Raw genomic sequence first — 23,530 nt, 5'->3', positions numbered from 1 at the left:
CTTTGACAATTTGACTGTAATTTTTCTCGTCTAAAAGAAAAAGCTGGTTTAAAATCATTTTGTGGACTCTTAAAACTAGAAATAACAAAACATATAATGTCATCAGACCTCCCATGTAAAAAAAAAGTAATAGATTTTTATATGTGATCTTTCCATCAAGTCTGTACTTCTCATTTACCTAAACTATCACACAAGAATGGTTCAGGCAGCTGAGCTTAATACAGAAATAATGAATGACAAAGTAACAAACTTACCTCGTTTAACTGGGATTTTCAATAGTCTTGTTTAGCATTCCATTTTGAACACCTCTAGTTTTAGCTCCCAGCCACATAACCTCGTTATATGCACATAAATGAGATTTAATACCTCTACTTTCTGAAAAAAATCATAATGCAAACAATTAGTAAGCAAATTCCAAATTCATGTGTTTTTTTATTTGACAAGTTATCTAGAAATACAATGATTTTCATTTAAGCTAAATTTTGACTAAACGTATATCAAAGTTTTTTCTATGATCAAACAAATTAAGTAAATATGGTAAAAAGGTTTTTTGTCCCATCCTAAAATCAGTGTCAGGGGAAGTGACATTTTCACTAAATAGTCTCTAGACCAGATGCTTAACTTTTAAAAGAGTAAAGATTAGTGAGACAATTAAAAAATGTCTGGTGGAGAACCTGAGATATTTCAGAAACATTTGCACTGTTATACATATTTGAATATCATATTTGAACTCCTACAAAATAAGCCTTTATTATTGATCAGTATCTTTAGAGTGCTGACATCAAAACTGAAGATCCTTGTAATGAGCTCATTATCATGCTGTACTTATAAGAACACCACCTGTTTTTTCTCTGTGCATTAGTTATGCATCAAAAGATCAGTTTGCAGGCTTACTCACTCTGTCATATTTGAATTCTATTTTCCCATAATAGAATAGTGATATTTCCAAGACATCCACTGCATTCAAAAAAGGATTTTATAAGTGACTTAATTTTAGGTGTTTCTAGTCAAAGAGTAAAAAAAAAAAAAAAAAAAATCTGGCTTACAAATTAATCTCTTCCATCTCTTCCTGCAACAGTGAGAGAGGACATCTCTAAAACAAAACCAAAACCAGAAGTTACTCAGCTCTAAGCTTGTGATATCGGAAACTGCCGAGTACTTGACAGGACTGATCTGAGTGACTGGAAAGCACTGTTGTCAACCAGAAACAGAAAAATCTATCATTAAAACTTCTGCTTTAAGGAAGGAGTTCAGGTGGTTAAGGTACCTGTTCAGAAGCTTACACTGGACTTCCAAATATCACAAACTTACAGAAAGAGCTCTGTAACTTCATCCAGCAGTCTTTCGGCCTCTCTATGCTGATGATACTCATTAGCTCTTTCTACCATATTTATTTTTCATTAGACTTTCCAAATGAAAGAGGAAAAAAGGCAACTAATTCTAGAGTGGTGTCTTTTCTTTACCCCCAGGATATGAATTTCAACATTTAACTTAACAGAAGTTTTGTTTCTAGATTTCTTTGACATAATATTTTTTAAAAAGATAGCAATCATAAATTTTAAACACAGATAAACTAAAAATTAAACAATTAAAGTGAATGAAGACCAGATATGAACTCTAAGACCACAAAAGACAGTGGGATTATAAAAATATTTTATTGGCTTGTTTATCAAGTACCAGTCACAGATATAAACAAATCAAAGCACTTTTGTAAAGACTGAAGACATAAATGTAAATATCAGAGTTAATGGTGGAATAATTTTCCAAAACCTTCAAACAACATCGTTATAATTCACCTAGAATTCAGATACAAATTTATAATTCAACATTCAAAATACCTCTGGATGTATGGCTCTATACAAATGGACTTTAGTACCTTCCAGTGCAATGATCAAATGGTTTAAGCTCTGATATTGCAGTGAAATTTAATATTCTATGTCTTTAGTCAAATATATATATATTTCTATATGTACCATATAGAAATAATTTATATCAAAATTATGTTGTAATATATATAGAGAGACTTCACTTGCTACTACAAGTATAGCAAAGCTTTTGTTGATGAATGTGCACCCTTATATTGATGAATTTCTTCCTTACCCATTCCTGTTGTTTCTCTAACATCTTTGCAAGTCTGATATTTGAGTAGCCATGTTCCAAAGGGAATGAACATCATAAAGAGGAGACATTCTTCCTCCTGGAAGAAGTGTGAGGATTTCAACAGATAACTGTGGGGTGAAAAGAATATTTTTAACATTCTGGATGTTCTCTACAAGAGAACAGTGTGTAAGTGGGCTGCTTTATAATGACATTCCCTGGAAGAAGTAAGATTTATAGAAGCAGTCACCTGCTGCCTCTCCATAGAATGGCTTCTGTTTGCCGTGATGTTTAATTTGAATGGTGATCTGTAAAGCTCATCTACAGAGAACAGAAACCAGCATATACCAAGGTGCCACCAAAAGACAAAATCACTTAGCATGGTGTAATATGCAATTATAAACATTTATCTCATAAAAAAAATGCCATAGGACAAATTTTCAAGTTTTGCAAATACAAACTTTACAATTTTAAAGGATTTAGAGGCCCATGTGCTCAGATCTTGCCAAGTAGATCTAAAGAAAATTAAATTTTCATTTAGGTACTTTTAGTTTGGCATTAAAAAACATTCATTCAGATGACTACCAGTGAAGCCAACCATTCATTGTCATTGGCTGCAATGAAAATTCAATCCAGGAAAAATAAAAAAAAAATAATCTACAAGGACTTTTTGCATACATATTTTCAGATACATGGGGAATTCTGATTGATACTCCCTTACATATAAGGCCTAAAATAGCCTATGGACATGAATGTTCATGTAATTTACAGTTTTACCACATCTTTATTTTACAATTCATTCGCTTCCTTTTTAGTTTCTCCCATAATTTCCTCACTTTTCCTCAAATGAAAAGAAAAAAAACCAAAATTGGAATTTTGCTCATGCATTCTTCACTTATATTCAAGTGCATACATGCATTTCTTCTCTTGCCCCTTTTCTTTCACTGTAAAAAAGAAAAACAATCACTATAAAAATATTTCATTTTCCGAATGCAAAATATTTAGACTCTTTCCACACTGAAATTCTGGTGTAGAGATATTTCATAATCTCTACCATTTCTCTGTTAGATCTCTGGGCGGTATTGTTTTGGCTTAGGCTACTTAATCCTCCCCCAAATTATTCACAGAATGGTTGGATGGTTTTCACAGAAGAGGATGTGACTATTCCACCTCTCTGTCTTGTCTGTTTTGGAAGCAAATAGAAATTTCAAAAGTTTGGCATGTCCAGCCAAAGTCACTTGGCTTTACTGTTGAAGAACCATCCCTGGCACTGCTTTGTTGATATTAACTTCTAAATCAACCTCCTGGGACACTTAGGCACTTATTCTTTGATATTTCAGAGACTTCTTTTGATATTTTAGTTCACCTGCTCTGATGTTTGCTATTAATTATTTTCAAGCCTGTTCACTGAAGCAGCATCTGAAGAGCACTCTTACAAAGAGGCAGTGCATAAGTAAATAGGTAACAGGTTAGCTGAACATGTTCATCACAACAAGAGGAAGCAGAGAAAGGAAAAGTAGCTTAGAGGAAATGTTGGTCTACTGGAAGAAGTATGCTTTTGAATAAAAAATACTGAGTGATATAACCAGATTTTAGGGGTTTTAATTCTTTTTTCACAGGTATTTGCACTTCCACAGCCCAAACTTAGAACAAATATTTTTGTAGATTACTCTATGCGGTCAAAGTAATAAAAAAATATACATGATGTGTTAGTCCTATTTCTTCAATATTGACTTGTTACCATAAAAGACAAAAAAAAAGGAAAAATTGAAAAAAATTACAGTGAATAGTTGCACATTTTCTCCTCCTGTTTTTTTTTCAGAATATAAGTAAGCTGTATATAAATGCACATATCATTCTGGATCTATGCAATAAAATTGGAAAAGTCATAATACAGATGAGCATTATGTTTCAGCATAATGGAAAATAATACCTCATCAGTAACCTTTCAAGCAGAAAACAAGTAGTATTTCATAAAATAAAGATGACGTTTTAGATGTATATTGCTCACTCTAAGTTAGATTCCAACTATTGTCCATATAAGCCAAAGGAAAAGAGATCTGCATTGCCCCAAGCAAGGAGAATTTGATTCCTGTGTTTCAAAACACTTTCACCTCCTATATTAAACTTACTGTTTCTTTTGGTTTATTTTGTTTTAGCATACTCAGGATGCCTAAAGCCTTTTAGCTTTATATATTTATGCATTAACCTTCAAATAAATAAATACCATGATGGAAATGCACTCAGGCCTGCAAGAATTTTATTTCATCTGACTTAAAACATTTTATAAGAATTTATTTTACTCCTTCTTTCTCTCCTGCTTGGATATATTTACTGTTTATTTATGCTGTTTATTATGAGGTACTATAAATAATATTAAACAAATCAGGCTGTTAAAAGTTGACATATAAAAATATGAACACATGTTTTTTGGAATTAAGTCCCTGATTCTGACCCAGTCATTAAGGTCCTTAGGGTCACTAGTACCAAGGAAATACTCTAATTTTAACATGCAAAACTGACATTTATTGTAACATTTTAAATATTAACTGAATATTTAAATTATTTCCTTCATATCAAATTGATGAAGCCAATATAATATCACATTTCTGTCAGAGAGAAAAAAATAAATTTTAATACAGTTTTTTTGTTTCACATCTGTCAGCAATAAATTCAGGATTTCAGCTGCGCAGACTGCAAGAAACACAATAAGTTCAATCTTCCACTGTAGTCTGGGCATGGTCAGATTAAAAAGTATATGCAAAGCATATGAAAATTATATACCATTTTCACATATTCTGCATCTTAACAACCTGAAGAACTTTAATGAAAAGTAAGAGGCACATTTTTTGTCTCAGGATGGAGTGAATTGCATCAGAAGAGTCTGCTTCTCTGTAATGATTACAAAACCTCACTACCTCTAGGGTGGATATCGACATAGTAGATGCCAAGTTAGGTGAAGTAAATGCTTCTTGGGAGATAACAGATAAATTTATATCCAGAGTGAAAATGTGAACTTCTACAAAAAGCCTTCATTATATAAAATTTAGCCTTTCTACGGTTATAATAGTATGAAGTAGAGATACAGTTATACAACTTATTAATCATTATTGCTAATGAATCTCTGGAACTGGTACATAAAAATGGGTCTGTAATAAGCCTAAAAAAACCCCTTTCTGTATCTTCTTCTATTATGAACATTTTTTCTGTAATTTTAGTTTTGTGCAATGAGGAATTAGTAGAGGAAACCTTAGTTATATCAACAGAAAATCTAATCTAAAGTAGTTGGGGCAGAGACAAACCTCACTGGAGAGTATTACAAAAAGTCTAGATGATGCTTATTAAACCCATTTTCTTCCTCTCCTTTCTCTTCTATTGATAGCAACTGTGTCTAGAAAAAAATGTCTGGAATTGAAGAAGGAAATCTCTGTTAGAAAAATGTCCTGTAAATTAAGATTTTTTTTGTTGTATATACCAGTGAAGGAGAACAGATGTACTTATTTCTGTGCTTTAGTTTATGCTTCTTTTGAGAACTTACCTGGCTGAATCTCATCTTAGCTGCAATTAGTCTTATATGTCTCAGATTCATGAGTCTTAAGGATTATATTTTTAATTGAAAATATCTTAGCAGAAACAGATTTTTTGTTGTAAAATGCAAACCCCATGCTTGCTACTGTTTTGAATTTTCATATGACAAAATTCATTGTGTAGGTATATGTGAGGTATATGAAATGCCAATATTTTCCATATGTAAAGTCTACCCACTTTCTCTATTATGTTCACATATGGTTAAGATTTATATAAGCCAAAACAAGCATCCTGTAAGCATCTCATCGGAAATTGCACTACCTAACATTCAACAACAACAGAATAACAGGAGTCCCCAAATCAGAACTGATCTGAATACAACCTCTGCCCCAAAATCAGATAAATAAACCATATGTAGTTTAAAAATTTACGTCCGTTTCAGACTTCAATCTATAGAAAATTGTAGACTTCTTCACTTGCTAACCATTTTCGGCATTGTGTTGTTTTCTGATAAATGTTGTTTCAGATGTATTTTCCGCAACTCTATAAATACTTTATTTATCCTCCATCAAGTTAATTGTCCATTTTCTAGTTTCAATCTATATTACTAATTGAAAAACTTATTTGAATTCCTACACCTTAGTTTAACTTCCAATTTAGGTTCCAATACGGGAAAGTAGCTCTAAAATATCTTAAATTCTGAAATTGCATTGAGAAATCACAGTCATGACAGTCCAAGAACAACTTTTTTTGGAAGATAACAACATTTTTGTTTGTTCCAAAAAGAAATAAAATATTTATAGGCTGAAAAACAGACAAAAAGAAAAAAAAGTCAAATTACCAATATGGGCAACCCTTTACAAGTAAGTTTGTGGAAGACATGCAAAAAAATACAGCATATGTAATTTACATATGCTTTCCTATAGTTTATTTTCAGAATGAAGACTATGAGAATCTTAAAATAATGAGTTTAGATTTGTTATAATGGAAGTTATATGTTTTGTTATTTGAAAATTCTCTTAACCTCATTCTTGTTAAAATCAGAATAATTTCCAATTATTTAGTCTTGTACCTCTCTGGGTTTTAAGCTTATTTTCAGTAATTTCAGTTGGTAATTAATGTAGATTCACCTGGTTTATGTTGCTACCATTAAAACTTAACATCAGTAAATTGCAATGATGCTACTATGATGTTTCATTCATATAAGTTTTCTACTAGCTTTAGCTTATGCTGTCCAAAAATAGCTAAAATAGTTAAAGCTTGAATAAGAGTCGATGCTAATTATAACTTCTTTAGGCCACATATGTGTGTTAACTGCTTATATATCAGTCTTCTGAATCATATATTTTACTTATGCCTCTAAATAGTACATGTAAGGATGATTTAGGTCTACTTACATGAAGTTTTCTTAATACACACCAGCTGCTGTGCTGTTTATATCTTTTGAGTGAAAGGGTATATCCTTGTGACTAACTGTAAGACATCTTCCTACTGTATCAAGGCCTCTTTCTCAACACCCTTCACAAGAACACTTATCAACACTCTTTTTGTTTTTTTTCCCTAAGATTTGTTGTTTCTGCTTCTCAGCTTAAATTTATACTTGAAGTTTTATCGTTCACGATCCATCTTTTTTTTTTCAGCTTGTACAGTACTTACCTGGTGTCCTCTCGTGATAAGAGCTTTCAGGCACTTAAAGATAATGTCTCTTTTTAGCTGCCAGCAGAAGAATTTCTATGTTAAATGTAATTTTTAGACACTGCATAACAAGAGGACTTCTCAGTTACATTTTGTTCTTCTAGCCTGTTATTAATGAGCAATTATTCACTTGCTATGTGATATAAAGAATAGAAACAGCAGATAAAAAATAAATTCTCTTTGCAATCATATAATACTTAGCAAAGTCTGTCTTTATAAGAGCTGTTATATATATAGGAACTTCACAAATATTAACTTTGTAAGGTTGCAAACTTATCAAGGTCTTTTTGTCCTTTACTAAATTGTGTACATACTCATCTACCAAGGATTTGGCAAAACGTGAGCCCGACTTCTACAGTCCCAAAGAAGAACAGCTTCTTGAGTCTGAAACAGTTGGTCAGAGGTCCATCATATCAAGGTGTGACCTTGTCCAGTTGTAGAACAGATATATTTTCATTTTGTAAATGACATAAAAATAATTAGTTTTGGCTTGCCCACTTAAAGAAGTGGTGCAGTCTCATCTTCATCTGGCCCTAAAACTCTCTCTGGATTTGTTTTGTTCTCCAGAAATATACCTAGAGTAGACAGTCTTGGTTATTGGTCTGTAGTCTGATTTTTTTTCAGATAGAGGCATCAGGCCACTGTATTTCATATGCTATGTAACAAAGCTAAAATTAGGCACATATTTAATTTTAATTTCATTTTCCTACATAACTCTCAGTCTTTATTGACATGACATTCTTATTCCATGAAAGAGAATGCCTACGATTGCTATCATGAGTTCCAGTTCAATTCAGGTGGAAATTAAAGTCTTACATGTTTCTTTGGTCATAAGTTCCCCACTCAGGTGTTATTTCAATACTATAAGTACTTAGCAATGGATTTTAGACATAAGAAAAAAATATATCTTGCACAAGAAAAAGAAATGCTTTCCACACATCACTAATACTGAAACTGAAGGGAAAAAAAAACCAAACCCAAAACATAAAGAAATTTTTCTTATTATGTGTAATTTCTAAATATATTTTAAAATCACACTGCTAGTATTCTCTCTCTGTTGCCATGCCTGCCTTCCTCTGTTTAAATGTAGCAAAGCACCAAAATGGATTTAATATTTTCTTTCTATTTTTTAAACTTAAGTAGCCATTTAGTATTTGTAAATGATGAATTAATTTAATTTGATTATGAATTTTTCTCCTAAAAATTGCTTGTTTCTCTATTGCATATATATTTCATAAGTGACCCTTTCTACTTTTTGAAGTGGTATATTACTGAGCCAATATTCTTATAGCAAAATAAAAATGAAATTAAGATAAAGTTAATTAATATTTTGGAGCTAATTATAATAACAGATCATTTGAGATATGGATTACAGTTATATACGTTTATTCCTAAGCAAAAAACTACCCAAAAGCTCTAACTCATGAAAATTACAGAGAACACATCTTGGGATTTTCAGATGCCCTCTTAAAATTGAACTTTCTAATCACTGAAATACCTGACATGTAAGAGTAAATAGAGATAGAAGTAATATGCTTGGTGCTTTGCAACTTGTTACAATCATCTACTTCTTTGCGGTAGCATATATACTGCTGTCATTCTGAATGGCTAAATTGTTCTGACTCATGAACACATTGAAAATACTGCATAAAAGTGCCAGATACTAGAAAATTTTGTTTCCACTCATTTGCTGTTGATAGATTCTATACTGTGAAAAATGAATTTCAGTGGGATCTAAGTATTGTACTCCTGAACAGGGCTGGTGCTGAGTTACAAATGTTGTTTTACCCCTTAGCATTGCATTCATTTGGTATAGGAACCTGAAAGTCAAATACAATCATTCCACTTCATGGTTATGTGGTTCTTCATGGTAATAGGTTGTGTGCAGAGCCACCACTTTATAGTACCTTCATATAGGAGGTTTCTTGAGTCCAGGATTCACATTCTGATGTTGATTTTGGAGCCAAAGCCATTTAATGATTTTACCATTATTATTATTGCCCATCAGATTTTTCTATTGCTATTATCATTACTAGGCCAATGACTAACATGAGTGAACAAGAATGCAGGTTCAGTGACATCTTGTTTTCTGACCTTATTAGTGCAGAAATCAATGATTACAGTCCCCGATGAGTCAACTGTTCTGCCTCAGGTCCTTAAACTAAAATTAAACTTTTATGAGACATGTAAGTTCTTATTATTTACAAAGAAATTTTTAAAAGTATTAAAGGATAAAAAGATAAAAAGCATTCTCCTAGTTATCAGTAATTTTGAATATCAGACTAGATCTGTTTACCTGATCATTCAGAAGACCAATACTATCATTTTCTTATCCTAGAAATAGAATTGGTATGGACATGGAGGTTAAGAGTGGAGATTATCATATTGGTATACTTCTATTAATATGACTTCAATATTAATATGACTTTAACTTATATTAATATGACTTTAATATTCAATTAATATGACTTCTTGGGGTTTCCTACCACTTTTCCCACTTGAAATCTGGAGAGATTTGAAGAAATAGAATATTTTCTATCATCTGTCTTGTAGGCAAACAGAAGAAATAGAATATCTCCTACCATCTGTCTTATAGACAAACTAGATCTCAAAATTTGGAAGGAAAAAATTAGGAATAAACTTTATACGTATGTCTTAGCAGCTTTGTGCACATTTTCACTCTGATGATTTCCAAGTTTAAAATATAGTATTAAAATAAGTTTTTTCTTCTTTTAAAGTTAAATTCTATAATAGTAAAAACTTATTAGATTCCTTAGCATTTTAAAGAGAATAATATATTTTTTGCAAAAAGAATCAAGGGTATCTATGAAGAATTTTTCTCAAAAAGACACAGATTTTTGTACTATTGTTTCATTAAAATTCTCTTTGAGATTACATATTTTTCATCATTCAATTCAATTAGGACCATTTGCTAACATATCAAGAAAGTAAAAATTGGTCTGCAGATAAAATCTTCTCTTTTTTTTCTCCATCCCCTTTGTTAAGCAACCAGAAAATTCTAAGGCATAAAGCTAAGGTTTTATGCAGCCACAGATGAGGCTCCAGTTCCTGGGGAAAGAACTATGCCATCTCTTGATACTTCCTGCTGCAATATATAACAATATGAATATAAAGACATCACATTGCACAGGTATACTTCCCTATGTATATAATGTGATAACAACAAAAATTATCACATTATATAAAAACAAATTATCATGTTCCTCCGCATTATTATTTTAAGTATAAAAAACAGACATTTTCTGTGTGAAATAGATATAACTTGTTGTTTATTGTCCTTTCTATGTGCATCAATAAGTCTGAATTGCAAATATTGCTAAATAAAAAATATTCACAGAAATTGGCTCAATTATATGATTGCCTGATGTAAATGAAGACTTCAGAATATGGTTTTTAATAAACAGGGTAAACAAGTTTATTCTCCTTGCATCATTTTTGAGGGAACAGCATCAAGGTAAGATTTCTAAGCTCTTTGGATTTTAAACTGCGCTCCTGGGTCTAAAGAAGAAGATATATAACTAACAGCATGAGGGACCCAAAGAGTTTGTGATTCCAGCAACCACTGAGATGTTATGTTGCAGAACAGAGCCCAGAGAGACAATTCTTCTTTTACTCCTCTTTAATCAGGTCTCTATTTTTCCCTAAGACAAAGTAAATAAAGTTACATTGCACTCCATCCCCTGCAGGCAAGTCATGCATGATATAAACGCAACAGAGAGACACTAAGAGTTGTTTTATTCTAACAAGGCATTTACCCATCTAAATTTACTGGAATAAGGTAAACAGTAGTATCCTCGAAGTTATATTTTCATTCTCATTCTCTACTTTATGGTAGCACTAATTCCCCAGTCCTTAGTCTCCTTGTGTTTTTAAAGGAAAAGACCAAATAGTATTTCTATGCTGAGACACAATAAAGCCATACACCAGCTAGCTGTAAACAAGTTTCTCAGGGAGAAGGAAATAAAAAGAAATTAGCCTGTGGAGTCCTACATGCTGTGGCTTGACCATTTTCCGTGCCTAAACTAGCTTAAGTCAGATGACATTTGTAAATGAAGTGGAGGCAAAAGCTGCTGAAGAGCCAATTTCCCAGCCATGTGGAAGCCAGAAAGAAACCAGTAATACAATTGAGAACTAAAAGAACTGCCCGGTATCCATTCCTATGCTTGAAGCCACTGACACTGGAAAAGCCAAGTAACTCTGAACTCATGATAGCAACAAGCTTTGGTCTGTGAATAACAAGCTGTGCTGAATGGAAGAAATCATATACTGGAAAAACTGTATAGGTTACTGCTTATCATCAGCCAGGTAGAATAAATGACAGAAAAATCAGTCTCATACAGAAGCTGTGAGTTTTGCATATTAATGGCTATTTCATATGCTAAATTATATTTTTATGTTGCATTGAGAGAGGAATGGAAATGTATTTATAAAATCTGTCTTATAATAAGGTAATAGACTTAGTTTTGCTAAATATTAATAAATTTCTAGCGAATAGGTGTGAGGAAATTTAGATTCTTGCAGCTATAAAGACACTTCCTATAGCTAATATGTAAATGGGAAACATTACTCTTCCTTCAGCAAAGCATAATGTCCAGGAAAGGCATAGTCAAAATGAACTTGACAAATTGTTTGAAGCCAGAAATTTTCATGTCAGACTTCTGTTTCAACCTAGGCTAAAAATTAGAATTCCAAGGAAAAGCTACCATTATGATTGCAGAGGATATATAAGTAATTAGAAATAGGAATGTACAGTAGTGACTGACATTATTAATGTCTCTAAGATCCTCATGTGTTAGGTGTTTGAAGACAGTTTTAGAGAAAAGGACCTAACTGTAGCAAAAAGCAGATATCAGAGCAGTTGACTCAGACCTTGATTAATATGTTGTTCCCCAAAAATAAGATTGAGAAAAATATTGCTGGATGCAAGGCTGGACCATGGTCCTAGTTTCTTACTATATAAGATAAAGACAAAAAGGTAACTAACCACATTCTGAAAGCTGGCTCAGATAAGCAATTTACATAAAATTTGAACATCTTAATCACAGTCTTAAAAAAAAAAAATCTAATGCCAAGTAATGATTATGCTGACAACAGAAAACTTCAGTCAATTAAAGGCAGCTACCCATTTCCATACTTAGCTGATCAAGTCCATAAACTTTCAGGAGGGAAATAGTATTTTGGTTCTGGCATTTGAATGTGACCACATCAAGCTAACACTTACAGATAAAGGAAGAGTTACTTTTGAGACACCCACAGAGGTTCCAGACCCAAGGAAAGCTTCTGTGAGTCATGAATGCCCCAGGAATGGTTCAGTATGTAGTAAATGGTCTATTACAAACTTTGAGATGTGAAGATAACTTCACAACTTAAATGACTTCACTTTTCTTCATGAAATCTGGAAAGAACATCTGGTAAGAACAAAAATAAATTTTAAAGTGAGGAAAATTAGTATTGTTTCATAAAACTTTGATCTAGTGGCTAATATTTTCTTTACGTGTTTCTAAAGCTTATTCATTTGTTAAGGAATTGATGGGTGCATTTTGAAGTCTCACCAGCCTTCCAAACCCCTGGTGGTTCTCAAACAAACTGACATCATGAACACCAAAAACAAAAATGCTGGTGGAAAATCAGTTGTTGGTAGTTCTTGATAGGGTGTTGATAGGGTGTGGAATATGATCTAGCATTCCTTTCTTCTTCAAATAAAGAAAACACAACTTTTTATTAATTTTGTATAAGTATTGGTATCTTCAAAACACTATGATGTTTTGCAGTACATTTAAGCAGTGTCACCAGAACTGGACATAATTATCAAGGCGAAACAGATTAGCTTCCCATAGAGATTTGGTGTAACTCTCAGTTACACCAAAGTATAATTTTTTTTCCTGCCCATTCAGTTTTAGGTTTTAAAGAGCATGGCCTCTTTTGGGGAAAGGTTAGGTATGAATTGCTTCAATATATTATCATATCAAGAAATAGCAAGTTTTCTAATGAATATGTAGGTGATGGCATTTCAGTGGTTTTGAATATTTTTTTTCTCTTCGCTCAACCCATTATTGATCAATTGTAAATCCTAGCAAAATGCTTCTGGATTCTCAAACACACTCTTTAATTCTGGCCCAGAAGATCTTGGCACCTTTATAATTTTTATAATAAATTGCTTGACTATTGTAATGAGGAAGAATAACACTTATAAGCTGTGATTCTCTGGCTTGGAAATGGGGGCTTTTACACTTTCATAAAATTGTAGCATCACAGAATGGCTTGACTTGGAATAGACCTTAAAGTTGATCTAGTTCCCATGGCAGGGAACACCTTATACTAGCCCAGGCTGCTCAAAGGTCCATTCAAACTGACCTTGAAGACTTCCAGGGATGAGGCATTCAGAACTTCTCTGTGTAACTGGTTTCAGTGTCTCACCACCCTCACAGTAAAGAGTTACTTCCTCATATGTAATCTAAATCTATTCATTTTAAGTTTAAAGCCATTTTCTCTTGTCCTGTAAGTACTGCCCTTGCACAAAGTCCTTCTCCTGCTCTCTCATAGGTCCCCTTTAGGTACTGGAAGGCTGCTGTACAGTCTGCCTTCTTATGTTGGGGTCCTCAGAGCTGAACAATGAATGCAGGAGGACACAGAGCTGAGCCTACTACTCATTTCTCATCCTTATTGCCTTGAAGAGAAACACCACTGAACTCTCTAGAAGTTCATAGGAACCACAGAGGAGTCACAGGAACCACTGCTATATGCAGCTTATATTTCATCAGTGTGCTTTTTGACACCATTTTTTTCCAACCTATACAGTCTGATCTGGCCTCCTGTGCAGTTTAAAAGATATACTACCTATATTTCTCCCACAAAACAGCATTTTTCCTTTTCATCTTTAGATTTCTTTAAATCTTCATTTTAGAGAGTTAGCTTTCTAGCAATTATATTTCTCACAAAAGAGGACAATCTTCAGAAACTCTATGCATACCTATCTGAGCAAATATTAACATAATTTTTTGCAGGGCTTCCCCTCATTTTTTAAAGTTACTTTTACAGAAGCCATAGGCAAAAGGTATTACTGGAGAAATTAATAAAGTTATTTTAAAATAAATGATTGCAAAGAAATATATTGTAAGGATAATATTTTAAGCATAAGTAGTCTATTCTCACTTACCAAGATACATGAGGCTTTAAAAGTCTGTTACAAAAAATCATACATATTTAATTTTGCCTTCTTAGACCTTTAAACTTAACTACTAACTATTAAAAATCTTAGAGAAGCAACACCTTTTTTATGTTACATATATTATATTAAACAAAAAAATGCCCCAAAATAACTATAATAATAACTTAGAATATTTCTTGACTTTTTTTCATACCTTTTTGTTAATTTGTGATATAGCCAGATGCTGTCTTACAGAACAGCTGGAGCTATTCAATAGATGACAGTTCCATAGCTATTAGTTATCACTCCTCACTCGAGATGTGATAACTGGATTCATGAATACTGCTGGCCCATTTCAGGCCAAATAAACCAAATTGTTGTAAGAAAGCAATGCAAGTCAGTTAGACAAATTTAATTTATTTGTACTGAACTGAACTGAAGAATGAGCCCATAAACTTACATCCCATCTAATACCACTACAGTGTAAACAGAAAAATTATAGGACTCCTATACAGATACTGAAGAGAAAGAGAACACCACTAGAAGGTGATTCTTTCCATCTGAATCACTGCCTGTAAATATTTCAATCTCTTTATCAACTATCAAGAAAATTTGAGCTACTTGTTTAGATTAAACAATCATTGGAGCATACAAGTTGATGCCTATAATTAGAATACAGTCTTGAAGATTGCTTCGCATATGAGAGTGATATGAGAGGTGTTTAGTGGATGAGGAGTAATTCCTTCTTAAACAATTGTAGCTGTAGGAGGCAAGCTCTTTATAACTCATATATTGACTTTTCAATAGACCTCTAAGACAAAGTCATATTGTCACTGCTTGCTACCCATATTAAATGCTTGCTCTTAAAACACAGTTTTACATTTACATCCCTTTTAGATAGAATACCCAGATGTAAGCGTAAGTTTTTGGTGGGGGGTTGTGTGAACTAAGATTATTCATTTACTGTGCTACCACTTTGTAGGATGTTGTTTATTTCCTGTCTGCAGTAAATCCATGCCACAAACTAGTAAAAAGGAAAAGGTAAGACATACATTCCTCTCTCCTGTTTACTTTCCTTTAATGACTTTGGGAGGAGTGGAAAGACTAAGCAAAATTGAAGGAGAACAATTTTAAGCAACTGGATTATGAAGATAATTACTTTTATTTGTATTTGTTGCTGTATTAATGCTGTCATCATTATTTAAAGTCAATTAAGTATGGCTACATCTTCACTGCAGAATTAGAATTAGCTGAAGCAATGAGGGTATGAGCATCCAGATGAATAGCTATATTTTGAATTGGTGCGAAGTAGATACAAGCTGGATGGTTGTTTGGGATTGGCTGGATGGCTGCTTAGGATTTTTGGTCATTTTTCTGCAAAATTATCCAGTTTAACTGGATCATTGTCTTCAGCCATAATCTTTAAGTGCAAGTAGCAGTCATTGTGAACATCATGAGAAGAAAGAAGAGAAGAGAAGAGAAGGGAAGGGAAGGGAAGGGAAGGGAAGGGAAGGGAAGGGAAGGGAAGGGAAGGGAAGGGAAGGGAAGGGAAGGGAAGGGAAGGGAAGGGAAGGGAAGGGAAGGGAAGGGAAGGGAAGGGAAGGGAAGGGAAGGGAAGGGAAGGGAAGGGAAGGGAAGGGAAGGGAAGGGAAGGGAAGGGAAGGGAAGGGAAGGGAAGGGAAGGGAAGAGAAGAGAATTTTTTTTTTCCATATTTTTCCCCTTAAAAGTTTAGTGCATGAATAACATAGATTTCTTAGTAGAAGGTCTTATCAGACATTAATCTGTGCCAAAACATGTGGCAATGACAATTGTTAACTTTTAGGAAAATTACTTTGGCATGAGAGAGAGAAAGGGTCATGACTCTGCCTGTATCCTGACATTCCAACAAGTCTGAAAACATATTACCTGTATTTGCAAGGGCAGCCATAGATTTCAACCTTTCTTTGCCTCCACAGATCAACCATTTCTGTTCTGTCATGTAAGTGTCAGCTCATGTAATTAGGTGTAAAGAGGCGTGTGGTGCCAATATGTAATACTGGCACAGAATGAGGAATTCCTGGAAAAAAAAGTGGCATTTTCAGGGTAATATCATCTGTCCGCATAAACCTACCATTGCTTGACTTTTGTACTGGCTTGTGAGTAGGCAAAATGCCATCCAAACAGACGTTGAAGACTTCAGAGAGGCAAAATATCATGTATGCATTCTATGTATTTGCAGGGAGCCCAGCTCCTATCAAGAATGTCAACTCATCCATCTGTCAAGAAAATCCAGACCTAGAGTTATGGGAATGAGCCTCAAATGACCCATCGATAATTTGGATTAGTTTCTAACAAGATTCTTCTTCAACAGAGAGAAAAATTTTGGCCTACTCCCCCTTGTCCAGGATTACAGATAATAATTTTAACAAAGTTTTCAGTTAGTTTTGCATCTCTGTGCAGTTATACATGATGGAGAATGGTGGCTATGCACCTGCTGCAATGCCCTGCCAGCACATTTCATGCTTCAGATTTCACACAAACTGGTTTCTAAAGTAATTAATGGAATTAGACTGGGAAATATCATGCCTAAAGAAAAATGCAGCAGAAGTCACCTATTTTAATTGGGTTAGAAGACATAAATCAGACAAATTTTTCAAGATGTTTGCTATAGCTCATATTTCTGATGGTAGGCTGAAGGGTTTTACCCTGCTGAGGACTGTACTGTGCAGAGCACTTGTTGACTCAAACACTGTTGCTCTGGAACCAAAGACAACATATTTCTCACCATGGAGCTCCACACAAGTTAACTAACCCTGCTGAGAATCAGCCAATTCACTTGGGCATAATGCCCTATTATGACATTAATAGGGCATATTAAAAGGTAGAATATGTTTTATATATTCTTGGATTATCATATTTTAAGAAGTCATTGAAACACATGGAATCTTCCAGGAAATAGGAAAACCAAAACCAAAACCCAAACAAACCCACAAAACACCAAACAGCAAAACAAAAACAAGAAAACACCCCAAGGGGTGGATTAATGAGAATAAATGAGCATGCCCAAAGAGAAAAGGCTTGAAAGACTCTAGAAATGTAGAAAGATTTGAGTTTACATTTTGTGCATGGATAATGAAACTGATTTGAAGAAGTGACAGCTAGAAAATAATTTCCCAGAAGTTATGAATAAGTGAATAAGGTTTTTCTTAGTTAGAAAACCTCAGTCTCAGTGGCTGGGCTAAGAGCCAGAACCTGTCTGCAAGCACACAGCCAGTAGAAGAAAAATAGTTTCTAATGCTCCTCCCCATCCCCCATTTTATTTTGTTTTTCCTAATCATGTTTACCACATTTAAACTGGAAAAAAAATGCTCCCTAAACTCTTCTTCGGCATGTAGTGGCCCATGAACATATTATTATATTCTCTAGCTTCCAAAACAGGCAGGCTGGAGGCATGTTCTGTGTTGAGAAATGTGTCTGACTTTGGCTAAATTCAAACTTCACTAGGCCTTGGCAGGGCATCTGCCTATTCTACTTGGCCTAAAGCATGTTAGAGAACTCTCTAACAGTTTAACAGCACAGGAAATAAAGTTCTGATAGGAGATTTCTCTGGCAGGTTTTATTTTACTACTTTAAGGAAACTCTGTTGTCTTTATCCACAGTTATATATTCTATGTTTTAGTCTACTAAAAAAAAATTGAAGTTCTGTTTGGATAGCATTCTTTCTTTGGACTGAAGAAAATCTAAATATGTCTGCCCTCCAAACCCTGGCTGATTTTGAGTCCTGTCACACCAAAGTCATACAATTGTATTAATTTCAACACCTGCAGGTTGACAATCTGGTTGTACAGCTGGTAATGTTGACAGGAATTTGGCTTTCACAGCCATGAGACCCACTTTGAGGACAGAGGACTGGAAGAGGAAGAGGAGATGCTCCTTACAAAGTCAAGCCAAGATAATCTTTGCAAAAGGCTGTCTCAAAGTGATGAGGAAAGCTTTAATGACTCATGGTAAAGTGCAGTAGAGTTCAATAGTGCTGAAAAGCAAAGGTTCAAGATGATGAACAAGGGAGAGCTCAGAAATTATAGAATAGGGCAAAACAAAATTCACTTTAGGCATATACGGTCTAGGAAACAAGCACTAGAGAGTGGAGGTGTGCAAGTGAGTGAAGGTTGATTAAAACCTTGATATGTGAGCTTGCAGCCCAGAAAGCCAAATCTATCCTGGTCTGCATCAAAAGCAGCATGGCCAGCAAGTCAAAGGAGACAACTGTGCTGCTCTACTCTGCTCTTGTGGGACCCCACCTGGAGCACTGCATCCACCTCTGATGCCCCCAACAAAAGAAGAACATGGAATGTTGTTAAGAGGACTGGAGCACTTCCTTTGTGAAGACAGGCTGAGGAAGTTGGGGCTATTCAGCATGGAGAAGAGAAGGTTTCATGGAGACCTCCAAAGGGGCCCATAGGGAGGCTGGAGAAGGACACTACCTCAGGAACTGAGGTGATATTCTATCACCTGCTGTCACCCTGTTCTTTCAAAAGTTTCAAAGTTCTTTAAAAGTTTTCTATGCCTTCTGATGTTTACATATTTCTACTGGAGTTCTCACACACTGTCATATAAACAATGATTGTTTTGCATTCTTCTTTGTGGGAGGAGAGAATTGATGGACTGTTGGTTTATCCAGTGTGGTGGCAATTTCATCCTCCAATCCACTGTCACTTTTGGAATTCTATATATTGCGGAGTCGGAAAATAAATTTTCTCTTTTTCTCTTTTCCCCTCTTGACCTATCATGAATATGTGAGTTATTTCATGTCCTAGTGCAACAACCTGCAGTGATAGGACAAGAAGCAATGGGTAAAACTTGAAAGAGAGGAAATTTGGGTTAGATATTTTGGAATAACTATTTACTGTGAAGAGGGTGAGGCACAAAAACAGGTTGACCAGGGAGGTTGTGTATTCCCCAACTTTGTCAGTATTCAAAGTCAGGTCGAATAAGGCATTGAGCAGCTTCATCTATGAGGAGGTGTCCCTGCCTATGGCAGGGTGTGTTGAGATAGACAATCTTGAAGGCCCATTGCAACCCCTTAATATTCTATGAATGTATGAGTTCACAAAGCCATTACACCATTGAGATAACTGAGGCAAAAATTCAGATTTAGCAGCATTCATTTTTCTCCAATGAATATAGAGGCAGCGCGGAAAACTATTACTAACTTCTAGATTACTATTTAGAGATAAAACCCATTGTGGTTTTTAAGACTTTTTCGTTTTCTCCAGTACCTGATTTTTAGAGTGCTGAATACCTAGCTTCCCTAAAACCTTATCTGAACAATATAAAAAGGTTTCTTAATTTTGAAATTAAAAGGAAAAAAATACTTTCTCACTCATATGAAATGTGAGCTGATATTGCAAAATAATAGTCCTTTCACTACCAAGTACACACAAACACACACGTGCAATGAATACAGCTATTGATACCAACAATTAAGGATGAAAAAGAATTTGTTCAAAACTACTTTAGGCTCATTCCTTACAAGACAAGAGGTTAATCTGTCTGTCTAGATATCTGTTTTGTAACTCAGATGTCAGTCATGTTTAGCTTGCTGAAAAGAGCAGAGATGCAGCTGAGATGAATCCAGAGAACCCAAAAAGACTATGACCCAAAATGTCTTCAGCTTGTCTCTGTTTTCTCAGTGCTGTGAGAAATAATATATCAAGTGAGAGAATCCTATCATATGCATATAGATTGAAAAATAATAATTGTATAAGATTGTATAATAGATGATTACACAACATTTTGCTACGTATAATATATGGAATTGTATTTTTAAAATGCCAGCAGATACCCAAAGCTCATGCATAAGAAAAACCCAAGAAAGAGGCTAGCTCTGTACTCTCTGACTTTGACTTAACACACTTGAAAATCAACAGATAAAAGGGAGCAAATTGCTAGGGATCCACAGTGAAGCTTTCGGAGAGAAAAGCAATTGGAGAATGAAAGTGAGACCTTTAATAGTAGTTCTTAACTTGGGCATGGGGATTCAAGAAAGAGAGAGGCAATTTCTGAGACCCAATTATGTGACTGCAACTTGAACTGCATGTGTAAGTGGAGAGGGAAGCACTCCTGTCTTTAAAGAGCTGGCATAATATTTTCTCTGTTGCCGACTTCACTAAACAAGGGAGTACTGTGGCATTTCAATGTCAAACTGCCTTCATGAATTCGAGATGTACAACATGAGGGAATAGGAAGGTTTCAACAAGATTTCATTTGGATGTTGAGTTAGAATTTTCATAGGATACTAGGCTATTCCAAAACACTTTTGATAGTTTCATAGATAGTTTCTGTGAAGAATTAGACTCAAGAGCAGACAAAAATAAAAGCATTCTCCACCTATCCGAAAACACAGTATTTTGGTATTCTTTCCAGAAAAAGAGAGAAAATATGGGGAAAATAATACAAAAATATTTTCTAGTCTTGCAAAATGGGTCTGTGCATTAAAAAAAATAGCCTATTAAAAAAAAATTAAAAGGTGAAGACCTCAAGCTTAGCTAAAGGCAATTTTCATACAAAAGTTAGAGAAAATAAAATCTCCACATATGTGTGATCATTATGTCATTGTGTAGAAGCCATTTCAGAAAGAAAAAAAAAGTTTTTTTCTTCTGATCTAAATCTTTAAATGTACCCTCCTTTTTATTTTCTTTTCTTTGAGGGGGTGTGTGGATTTTTGTGTGTTGGAGTTTTGTTTGTTTCTTTGTTGGTTGGTTGGTTGGTTTGCTTTCATGTTTTGTTTTGGTGTTTTTATGTTCATGTGTGTGTGAAGAAATCAGAAAAATAACAAGACAAAAGCAAAGAGCTTATTCACATCACTTCAGGAATGTGGCTGTTTCAGCTGTAATTATAACCTTACCCACGCATTTATTCTTGGCCAATGCCAAAAATCATGATACTGACATCCATCATATACAGATGGACTTTTGATCCAATGTCGTACCCCTCTTTTAATGTTCCTGCTGTAGCCATGCATTTTATGGTGACAGGCACTCACTTCAGCATATCAAGCACACTGATGACTCATAACTGACCTGTAATAGTTTCCAAGGATAAACCATTCAAAGCTACAGTAAAGGCCAAGTAGTGTTCAAAATTCCAGTCCAGAATTTTAAGCAAAATTAAATTATTATACATACCAGGAAAAAAAATCAAACAACCAAACTTGAGCTAGTTTCATAAAAATCTAACTGAATCTGTTGGAATACAATTAAATACTTATGTATATCCAGACTAACAACTTCTTCAAAAGAAACCAATCCCATGAAACCCACAAATTTCCTGGATCATTAACATTAGCACATCATTTGGTTCTTCCAGTAATAGCAACACAATAAAATTCAGGTAACCGCTCCTAATAACTGTAATTTTTAATAATTTTTTTTTAGCAGAGAAAAACCATTGTTTCATTTTTGCATTACATGATGTATCTTACTTGATGTATACAACAATAATAAAAGGAGAAGTTTTAAACATGTCACGAGAGGCACCAAGCAAAGATACTAAGGAGGTGAGAGAAAGGGGTATAGAAGAGATATGTCTTCAATTTCATGTTATTAAGCATAAAGGAATTAACAGAGTTTGTGATATATTGAATCCTATTACCTGTGGCAATTCTAATGGGTTTTTTTAGCTGGTAGAGATTTCAACGGAAAATTTTGCAATAGATTTTATTCTCTGTGTGTGCATGTGCATGTGAATATGCATGCATATAACACTGAGGAGGCCTAGGAGAGCATATTATACAAAGTAAGAAATGTGTTGGCTATTCATTATTAATAAAACACAAGACAAGAATATTTAGGTGCTAGATGTTGGAAGACAGAAAAAAGGTCCATTAGTCTTGTACACAAGGAGCTGTGGCAAGAACAAAACTGCAACACTCAGTGACAGGCAATCAAAACCTTTTTTGCACAGCAGGATGGGTATAGTGACTGAATAGCAACCTTGTAATCTAAGATTTGTATTCTGAGAAGTGCACACACACACACACAGACACACACACACACATTTCACACTGACACTGCTCAAGGTTCCAGCTCCTCTGGGTTTGTTAATTATAAATTTATGATGTCCACTTCTGGCTAGCAGCCAGGGGAATCCGAACTAAGGATACTGTACAGGCACAGTGTACATGAGAAGCAAACCTGCTGTTATTGCATAGTGTAATGCCAGGCTTGGTGTACATCATCAAACATTAGCACAAGAGGTAAATATGGCTCAGGAAGACTTTACTGACATTTAATCAAGGTTTGATGGGGGTGGACCCCATTATCTCCAAGCTTCTCCTGCCCATTCTTAAATATTAAAGATAAACAATTCATTATCAACAACTTAACCAAGCTAATAATTCCTATTGTTAAGATCTGATTATTAGAGTTATTAAAGAGATGCTTCTCCCCCAAATCAAGGTGCAAAAAAGACTATTTGCCAAAGTCAATAGAAAGGATTTTATTTAACATCAGGGAGGACAGCAGATGTTTTACGCTGTATTTTGCAACACTGTGCGCACAGCAGATTGTGTCAAATATTGTTAATATTTTTGTCATATTGGTCAATGAGATTTCTATAGTATTTTTAGATTTTAAAAATATCACATATATTTATCCCCAGTAGTCACTCAGATTAACTTAAAAAGAAAATTTAACTTTGTCATCACCTTTAGAACTGAAATTAGTCAGCTTTTACTTGGAAAGCAGTGTCAAATGACAAGACACCTAAAGATATTACTCGGTTTTCCTGAAAATCTTGTCAAATGTTTTGAGGGAGTTTGTGGCTGTAAAAACACATTGGGATGCCATATATGTTCAATAATGAAATACATGACAGGTTTTATATATAATCTTATTGCAAACAGGTATGTAAAATCGTGCAATTTTAAGATCATACAAATGCCAACAGATTTTGGCAGAAGGGACATGAAAGATCATCTAGTTCCAATACCCTTGCCATGGGCACAGACACCTTCCACTAGACCAGGTTGCTCAAATACCCATCCAACCTGGCTTTGAATG

The sequence above is a fragment of the Lonchura striata genome, chromosome 1 (genome assembly GCF_050655825.1).
Source record: "Lonchura striata isolate lonStrDom1 chromosome 1, ASM5065582v1, whole genome shotgun sequence".
NCBI lineage: Eukaryota > Metazoa > Chordata > Aves > Passeriformes > Estrildidae > Lonchura > Lonchura striata.
This window is presented reverse-complemented; position numbering follows the sequence as displayed.